Source organism: Lolium rigidum, chromosome 5, assembly GCF_022539505.1.
Source record: "Lolium rigidum isolate FL_2022 chromosome 5, APGP_CSIRO_Lrig_0.1, whole genome shotgun sequence".
Taxonomy (NCBI): domain Eukaryota; kingdom Viridiplantae; phylum Streptophyta; class Magnoliopsida; order Poales; family Poaceae; genus Lolium; species Lolium rigidum.
Genome location: NC_061512.1, coordinates 248,586,866 through 248,595,772, shown reverse-complemented (window position 1 = coordinate 248,595,772; position 8,907 = coordinate 248,586,866). Strand labels below are relative to the sequence as shown.

Below are 8,907 nucleotides of genomic sequence, written 5' to 3'. Positions count from 1 at the left end.
ATTATTGTTATAATGGGGAACCATTAGTACAAAATGTTTAGGTTGAATTAGTACAAAATCACGTTTTTGACCATCCGTACCATTAGTAATAATGTGCATTTCAGATTAGTAGAAACTAACATTTTTTTGACTATTTGCATCATTAGTACAAAATGTTTGATTTGGATTTTTTTCTATCTGCACCATTGACTAAAAAATTGTGTTTAAGAATTGTGTTTCAAACCGACCATTGATAGTTAATTGTCATAGCCGCAAACTGATCTTTCCATATATTAAAACATAATGCTTCAAAATTATAAAAAAAAAAATAGTGTCTAGGAGGAACTAGAAAACTATTGATATAGTAGAAGCGGGACTTGGCGTGACAATTCCAATAATTCATCCCTGATATGGATCGAACTCGTCAATGTTTCAAAATTATTGTTATGACAGGGAAGCTTATCATAGATGTTGCTAAATACATGCATAGCAGCTGCGTTAGATGGCTGAACCACTGATAATGAGCTTGTGGCCAACCACACACTCGTGACATCGACTCACCAGAATCTCTGCCCGCCCACAAAAATCATACTACATGAATTGATGAGCTTCATCAATATGTACGATAGCCCCAGCTTACATATTTCACCGCTATTAATTCGCTAATTTCTCAGCATTTAAGATGACCCATATTAAGTGTTAATTTTCAAGCATGTTTTAACGTTTTTTATATCGATATCGGGCGTTGCCATGTCCCAAAAGTCCGTGTCGGGAAGGTTTTTCTACAGCTTAAGGCTGCTCATAGTGGAGAGTAACTTAGTTTAGTAACATATGTCATGTTACTAGTCTAAGTTAATATCTCCATAGTGGGTAGTAATTTAGCTGTGGTTTCATGCAATGTATCATTAATTATGTTGTAGACTCATATTGCTTTCGGATGTGTGATGTTATGGTAACATAGTTAGTTACCACCTCTTTTTTCTTTTCTTTTATTGTCATGCCATGTCACTAAAATGCCTTGAGACGTGTGATGTTATCACCTATGTTATCCCCACTATAAGCTTAGTAAGATTATTACTTTCATGTACTAGTATTTTTTTTGTTCTTACATCTTCATGAGATTATTAGACTTCAACTACGTACTGATCAATACATAATGCTTTAACATTTGGCTGGCTATATTCTGGAATTTTGGAACACGAAAATCTGATAAGAATTTACAGGAACAATTTCCAATTTCCTCATCGAAATTAAAATCCCAAATTATGAAATTTGCATGCTTAAGGGGAAAACTGACGGCACATTAGTAAAAAAATATAAGAGGTATGAATAGACCTCATCTAAAAAGTAGTATGTGTCTCTATCTATAAGGGTAACAGATATCTTGATACACATTCCTTTCCAAGGCAGCGGCATCTGTGGGGATCAGATTGAGGTACGTGGCATGAGAGTAGGTCCATCGAGGATCATTCAACTGCGTCTTCCACGTCCAGTACACCCAGCCACTCATCCCAGGCTCCTCGTAGAGCTGCTGTTGGGCCGTGAAGAACTTCTTGAAGAAGTCCGTGTCATCCGGGCTCACGTCCGACGTCATGCTCCACTCGCCTGTAATGGCGAACGCCTGCCCGTTCACGATGCGATGGTCATTGCAGGCACTCCTCATGAGGCTGTCCCGGTTCCCCCTGTCGTTGATGGCGAAGCCAATGTAGTTGTGGTCATCGAACGCAGTGCGCTTGTCGTTGGCGACGGCAGAGTTGTCGCGCGGGTTACCTGAGTCCCATTTCTGGGACATGAATTGCACGTGCAGCTTGTTGCCGTCAGCCACGCCGAGCGACGCTTCGTCATCTCGGACCGCCTTGAGAGCGCCCGGGTAGTACTTCTGGACTAGCCCGGGGACCTGACCGGGGGCAGGGTACCGTCGTTCCGGGTCATGCCCGGAGACGGGCTCGTTGAGAACCTCAATCATGCCGACGGTAGCGTAGGCTGGGCTAGTGTGGATGCGCCTTGTCATCCAAGACATCCACTTCTGGGCGCGGTCGAAGTTGTAGTCGTTGAAGAAACCGGCCGGCTTGTTGTTTTGGCCGGTGAAGACATCTTGTTGCTGTCCGCCGGGAGCCCCGTGTAGATCCATGATTACATATATACATGCCGAGATCAGCGGCCTTTTGGACGACGGCGTCTAGGTAGGGGAGCATCCTACTACCGTCGGCAAAGGGCTCGCTGGCCTTGTCGACAATATCTACGTTGGACCAGTACCCAATGGGAATGCGAATCGTGTTGAGTCCAACATCGTGGACTGACTGGACACTGTCGGCATTGATCCAAGTCCTCCAGTGAGTCTCGAACTTGTCGTTGCCTGCTGCTCGTTTACTTCCCAAGTAATTGTTTCGCATGCAATCGAACTCGGAGGCAGCACCATTGCAGCCTATGACGTTGTTCCACTCGTCGATCATCATCCACGGCTCACAGACGAGCCAGCCTGAGAATTTCAACCCGTGTTAGTTAGAGCATCTCCAACAAAAAATGTAAACAAAAAAAAAACTGTCATATAGCTCACCTTGGGAAAAAAGAGGGGCTCCAACAGATGCCCAACCCAAAAAAAAGGCCCAACTTTTTTACAACGCGCCCTAAAATTTGCGGTATGTGACAAAGCTAGTTTCTACAATACGCCTTAAACCAATATGTTGCCGTGTGTGGCCTAACCGCCAACTGCCACCTCCCCGGGCCAATCCCTACCGCTAGATCACATGTTGGGTGCCCTACTTTTCATCATCTAAAATTGCTGAAAAAAGTTTGGTGTCGTAAAAAGTGGCAAGACACAAAAATAGATGCCCAAAAGTTGCTTTTTGGTGCCCTATTTTACATCATGTGTTGAAGATGTTTTCAATACTCCCCTCGTCCCAAAATGTAAGGTGCCCATACATTTAGGCGTTGGGCAATAGTTTACAACTTTGACTATAATTTCTACTTATAATATGTCATCAAAATTTACATATTATGTACGAAATGAAAAAAAATCAAGGTGAATGCAACAATACCATTTTTTATGTTCTGAATCCATATAATTTTCTTACTCTTGTGCATCAAATTCTAGTAGTATATATTAGTGGTTAAATTTGTGCATCAAATACTAGGCAAATAAAAAATAAAGCACGGCTTCTATTTTCGGATGGGTGGGGGGGGGGGTAATTGTTACCGGAGACAAAGGTACATAATTTTATATTCCATATTAATTTATTCGGTGGGTGTGTTGTCCTGAACTTCTTAGATGTTGCTCTAGCTAGTGCTGTCAGGTGGACGCTCGATTTCGAGCATCTGTGAGCGGGTTTCCTGATGGTGCGAGGGCGGCCTCTTTCCCGTCCCCTTGTTTGTTGCGTGGGTGTGTTTAGCTGAACTATTTTATTTTCATTATGTCGTAGTAATGGAAAGATGGTAGACCGTTTAGAAAAAATATTAATTTATTCAGTTATTACCAAATTATTGGTTAAAGTTTTTTCTTAAAACGCGTAATACTCTCTAATAAACCGGTACAGAGGCAGTAAATAAAACGAGACATACCGCCGAAATTAACCCCCCTGATCTTGTTGATGCCCTTGAAAGCAGCCAAGTCGTGCTCCTTGGGAAGCCAGGCCGAGACAGCACCGGCCAGGAGCGCCAGCGTGGGGATAATAACAACAGAACGATGCATCTTGTAATCTTGTATGCTGCTGAGCGCTCTAGAGGAGAGGATTAGTCGCGGTGAGGGTGAGTTCACCTGTTCACAATTGGCGTTTTTATAGTCTGAGCCACGTTAGACGGAGAACATAAAAGGTGCTCTCCCCGTCGCGATTTCGTGGGCGCGTTCCCTCTGTAGCCGCCTGTGGCCCTGATGATGGTGGCCAGCTTTGGCATTGTGCCTTTTTGTTTTGGCCGGCATTAGTAAACGTATTGTCGGTCGTTGTCATTTCGCAGGAGACGCGCGCAAGGAAATTTTCTGTGACACCTTTCGTTTCGGAAATCTGTTTCGGGTCGTACGTCCAGATGAACATACAATCTAGACCACCGAGCCACCTTGGGATCTCTGCTGCTATATTCTAGTGTGTATTCTCTAGTACAATGACTATTTGCACAGTACACGGTCCCACGATGACAGCAACGGACTTGTACCAGTCAGACGGTAGGGCAAACCTGTACATGACGCTTGCCTTTTTCTTGTACCGTGCACTCAAAATCCTGTTCCGGCACCAACAATCACATTAAATGCACCACCGGTCGACTTCATCGCAGCCATCAAATGTTTCACCGGCCCGACGCATCATCGCGGCCATCAAATGTTTCACCGGACCGATGCATAGTGACAGACCGTTAGCATAGACGCAAACATACCGCATATTTGCGTCGCAGTGGGCGCGCCAAATGACCGCTCGCTTTTCCAACGGGCCCGCTTAATAGCGAGCCGTATCGATCGGATCGCTTTCGCGGTCTTCGCTTCCGCGTCTGCGTCGTAACTTTGCCAAAAATGGCGTCGCTTCCTCTTCCGCACCAAGACTGGCGGGCGGAGGCTGGGCTTTAAAAGTCGACCGGCATCGTCCGTCCCTGTCATTACTCATACCACCGACACCTCCACTCCCACCCTCACTGGCGCGCATCACCGCATAACCATGGGAAAGAAGAAGCACGACTGCGAGGCATCCGGCAGCGGCACCAAGAAGGCAGAGCGGACGAACAGGGTGCCACTGCCCGTCGAGGTGGCGCGGCTCATTTACCAGAGCTGGACGTCGTGCCACCGCTGGGGGACGTGCACCTGCCTGGCGGCGGCTGGCGACTCAGCCACCTCCAGGTGCATGTTCTGCCCGTTCCTATGCGCGAGCCAGAGAGGAGTGCCGAGATTCAGCGCATGCGGTGGTACCTGCCGCCGGACCTCCGCGACAATCCCACCTTCAACGTCAACTCCTATAGCTGGCGCAGCTCGCGCGAGACCGAGCAAGATCTGAGGAGGAAGGCGGGCTTCCTCGGCGACCGGGACTTCCCGTTTGAGCGGCCACCGCCGCCTCGTCGTCGAACACGGCAGCCGCCAACGCCTCCACAGGGCGACGACAACGACGAGGACTACGACTCGCTGGCCTACCACAACGATGAGGCCAAGGACGACAGCGACGACTTCGTCGACAGCATTTTCCACGAATGGCGGGCGTCGATGGCGGAGGGCTGAAATTTGACTTCCTAGCGACGATGCCCGACGACGAGATCGAGAGGCTCGGCGTCCTCGTCTCGGAGGTGGCCCGACCGGTGCAGCTGCCGCTGCCTCGGTACGCCACCGACATCATTGCCGCCAGACCTCACGGAGGAAGAGGCCCTACAACGGGCGCTCCAGAACTCGGCCCCACAACCGCTGCCTCCACCTCCACCACCAGCATACAATATGTGGGCTGCTCCACCTCCACCTTCACCACCGGCGTTAAATCCGCGGGCTGCTCCACCTCCGCCGCTGGCGACACCGGCGTATGTTCTGCCGGTTGCCAACTTGCCGTGGCCGGTACCTGATTTCGTCGTGCTCGACGACGACGACGAGGAGTTGGCGCACGCGTTGTGTTAGTTTATATTTTATATTTTTATTTTCTTCACTATGTACATTATGTTCTTATGTTGAAAAAAGGTAAAATCCTAAAAAAAGATGCGTCGTCCCGCTAGGGACACTACCTCCGTAAACGGACGGGCGGTCAATTTCGAGATGGAAATCCATGGCTCCAACCTCCTGGAATAGGCCGCGACGCTGCTCCGCCGACGCCGACACGGTCGTCCCTAACCCGTGGCAACCCACGCGGATCCCAAATCTTGGACCGGCACAGATTTTCTGAATTTGTCTGCTCCACCGGCTCAAGAAAATGATCGTTAACTCACAGACGGGAGAGCTCAACCGTAGCATTAATTCCTATACGTACCGACGAACAGTGCGCACAGCTTGCTGGTATAGTTCATTTTAAGCGCGATGAGCTCCCCTGACAAGACCTGACAAAAACAGATCTCCACGCAAAAGTGGATGGTCCAGATAGTATAATCATCTGGTCATATGAGCCGAAACGCCGCGTCCCTTTCGTTTGTTCTTTTCTGTCTTAGCCGCCACGCCGTCAGTAGGAAACATAAAAAGTAAGAAAGGAAAGTAGCTTGATGGGCCGCGGCCTACAAGCGGCGCGACGTGCGCAAGCGTTTGACACTACTCGCAGCTCATATGTACAACAATATTCCGTCAAAAAAAATCTGAACAACAATAAGTACTCGCAGTCAGGGGTGAAATAGTGTCCGCGAACCCGAAAGTGCCTTGGGCACGTGCAGCACAAATGCTTCCGGTTTAATTTTTTTGAAATTTTAAAAATTTGAGTTTAAATACGCGTATACATAGAAATTATTACAAACACGGTAAGCAAATAACGAAGAACGAAACAAGAACAAATGCATGAGACAAAAGATTTTAATGTGGAAAACCCTCTCCAATAAAGAGAGTTAAAAACCAACAGCAAAACTTCACTATATTGGGAAGAGTTTATGTGTTATCTTATAATTTGATAAAACCCTAGCCGACGGCTTACAAGAGATATATATAGACGGTGACATCGATCCGTACCTTTGGCTCAAGCCTACCCGGCGACGGGCCTCGCTCCGTTCGTCAGAAGTTAGCCACCCTTTATTATAAATTTGGATAACAATATAACATTAATCTTCTGAATGTACGGTATAAATTTTGGAGTAAAATAAGTTGAATTATGAACTACATAAAAAACAAATTTGTGACAAAAACTATCCTATACATAGCCATAATTTTTTTTCTTGTAGCTCAAATACAACACAGTTTATACCGAAACTTCACACGAGTATTGATGATATGTGTATGTATTCATGGAGTAAATTTTATAATTTTTTGAATCATAGAAGTTCAGTTTTTCAAATATTTTAAAAACCAAGAGCGTGGGTGCTCATGTACACAAAATCTGCTCTTCCACGAACCATGTTACAAATACCTCATGGTGATACGGCTCAGTGGCTCACGTTGTCCAAGTTGGATCAAGCAGCACCACTGAGCAGGCAGAGTCCTGGTATGGGTTTGGTAGCCCGCATCATTTCGGGGTAAAGGTAGTAGGTCGTCGGGATTCCTGGGCTTCCACGGTGTAGCCAACATGGGTTTTAAGCCACCCTCCGAGCTTCCCTCGAAGGAACGACCAAATTGGTCGTTTCTATGGGTTTTAAACCACCATCCTCTCTTTCTCTCTCTCCAGTCACCATCCCCTCTCTCTCCCTCCCTCCCCTCACTGACATGGACTGTCACATCCCATCAACGCCGACTCTAGGTCTTCCTTGTCACCTCTGCCCCATATGATGGATGGATCCCGTGACCAAGTTCAATCCTCGGCGTGTCGACGTGCATGTCATTCGGCGTGCACGAATGAACCATGGCTATGAAGTTGGCGAACTCCGCGATGCGGCGACGCCGATTGACACGGCAGTCGTGTCGATGTTAAATCACAGCCCCTTCGCATCGAGGATGAGGGCAACCACGCGTTCCCCCGATGGGGCATCTAACCCCCAATGCGGGTACTTGTCGGCCAGAGCGGTGGCAATGGTGGCTGGTGCTACCGACTCAAGCCAGGAGATGGAGGTGCCGCCAGGGTTCAACTTTCTTCTATGGCACGCTCTGCCACGATGAGGTGACCCAGCATACCACTGCATGTTGTAGTATACAAGTCGTTGATATGATCATTATGAAGGGACTTCTTCACAAATATGACATCCCTCAGAGTGGTACAACAGAAACATTGCAGGTCATAACACTCCAGATTATATTACAAACATGGTCTTTACAAGTTGGTATTCTCACAGGTCCGATGAGAACACCTTATGATACTAATATAAAACTCTTACAACTCAACATAAAGTTCAAACTGAGCTCATCAACTTATTTAAGTATGCCACTACGCTGCTCGGCTCTAAGTTGTCTAGGTTAAGACACTACTCCCCCGCCTCATTGTTGTAAGCTCCGTAGACTATTCCGTAGTCCACGCCTTCCACTCCTCCGGACAGATCAGGTTCCTCGTAGACCAGTTCGTAGCCTCCTTCCGGTGCTCCGTCGTTGGCCTCCACTTCCTTGTCATAGTATAGCAAGGGTGTCAAAAGAGAGTGAGTACAGAGGTACTCAACATGTTCAAAAGAGAAAAGGTGTTTGATGCTCTAGCTACGACCATTGATCAGAAATCTCAGGTCAATGCATGTTTCGCAAAAATTTCTTCAAAAGGTTTATTTTATATTGAAAACTATGCCCGCCAGTCTTCACAGTTTGACCAGAATTTCATGGAGTTCATTTCCTGCCGCATTCGTAGTTCCCTTTCCGGAACTGGGAGTGACAAGCCACAATTTAATACACTCTACATAGGTGTGTTACTTTTCCCATAAGAGAACTTATCATTGTTGCCAACCGGGCGTACTTTCCCGTCCACACTTCCTTGGTGTGAGGCCCGGCATAAGAACCAAGCCAATCACTACCTTCTTCGCGACCCCGCAGACCCACCCTTTTGTAAGTATGTCCTGCCCTTTATCTATGGGTAGACCGACCTAGGCATTTGTTCTCACCTATACCATTAAGGTAGACCGTTCCGAATAATTCATATGCCTTGTCCTATACACCATAGATAGACCGACCCGGACAACCCTTACAATCCATCATAGACCTTTAATAACTATGCCCTCTCCTATATCTAATGGTAGACCGTTACGGACCACTGTCCTCACCTTTACCAATAGATAGACCGATACCTGCAACCCTTATCACTAGTCCATTGATATGCGAGAGGGAAAAGATACAACTGACTTCCCCAGAGCCATTATAGATCTTATGGTTAATGTGAAATGTACGGCGCTAGAATCACTAGACGGCATTGGTGATTAGTCCTAGATGAGTAG

The 8,907-nt window shown here is 47.0% G+C and overlaps 1 pseudogene; it reads right to left on the bottom strand.

Annotated features, from left to right (window-relative positions):
• Nucleotides 1-1,195: 1,195 nt before the first annotated feature.
• On the bottom strand, nt 1,196-3,701 carry LOC124655413 (annotated as a pseudogene).
• Between the last annotated feature and the right edge of the window lie 5,206 nt (nt 3,702-8,907).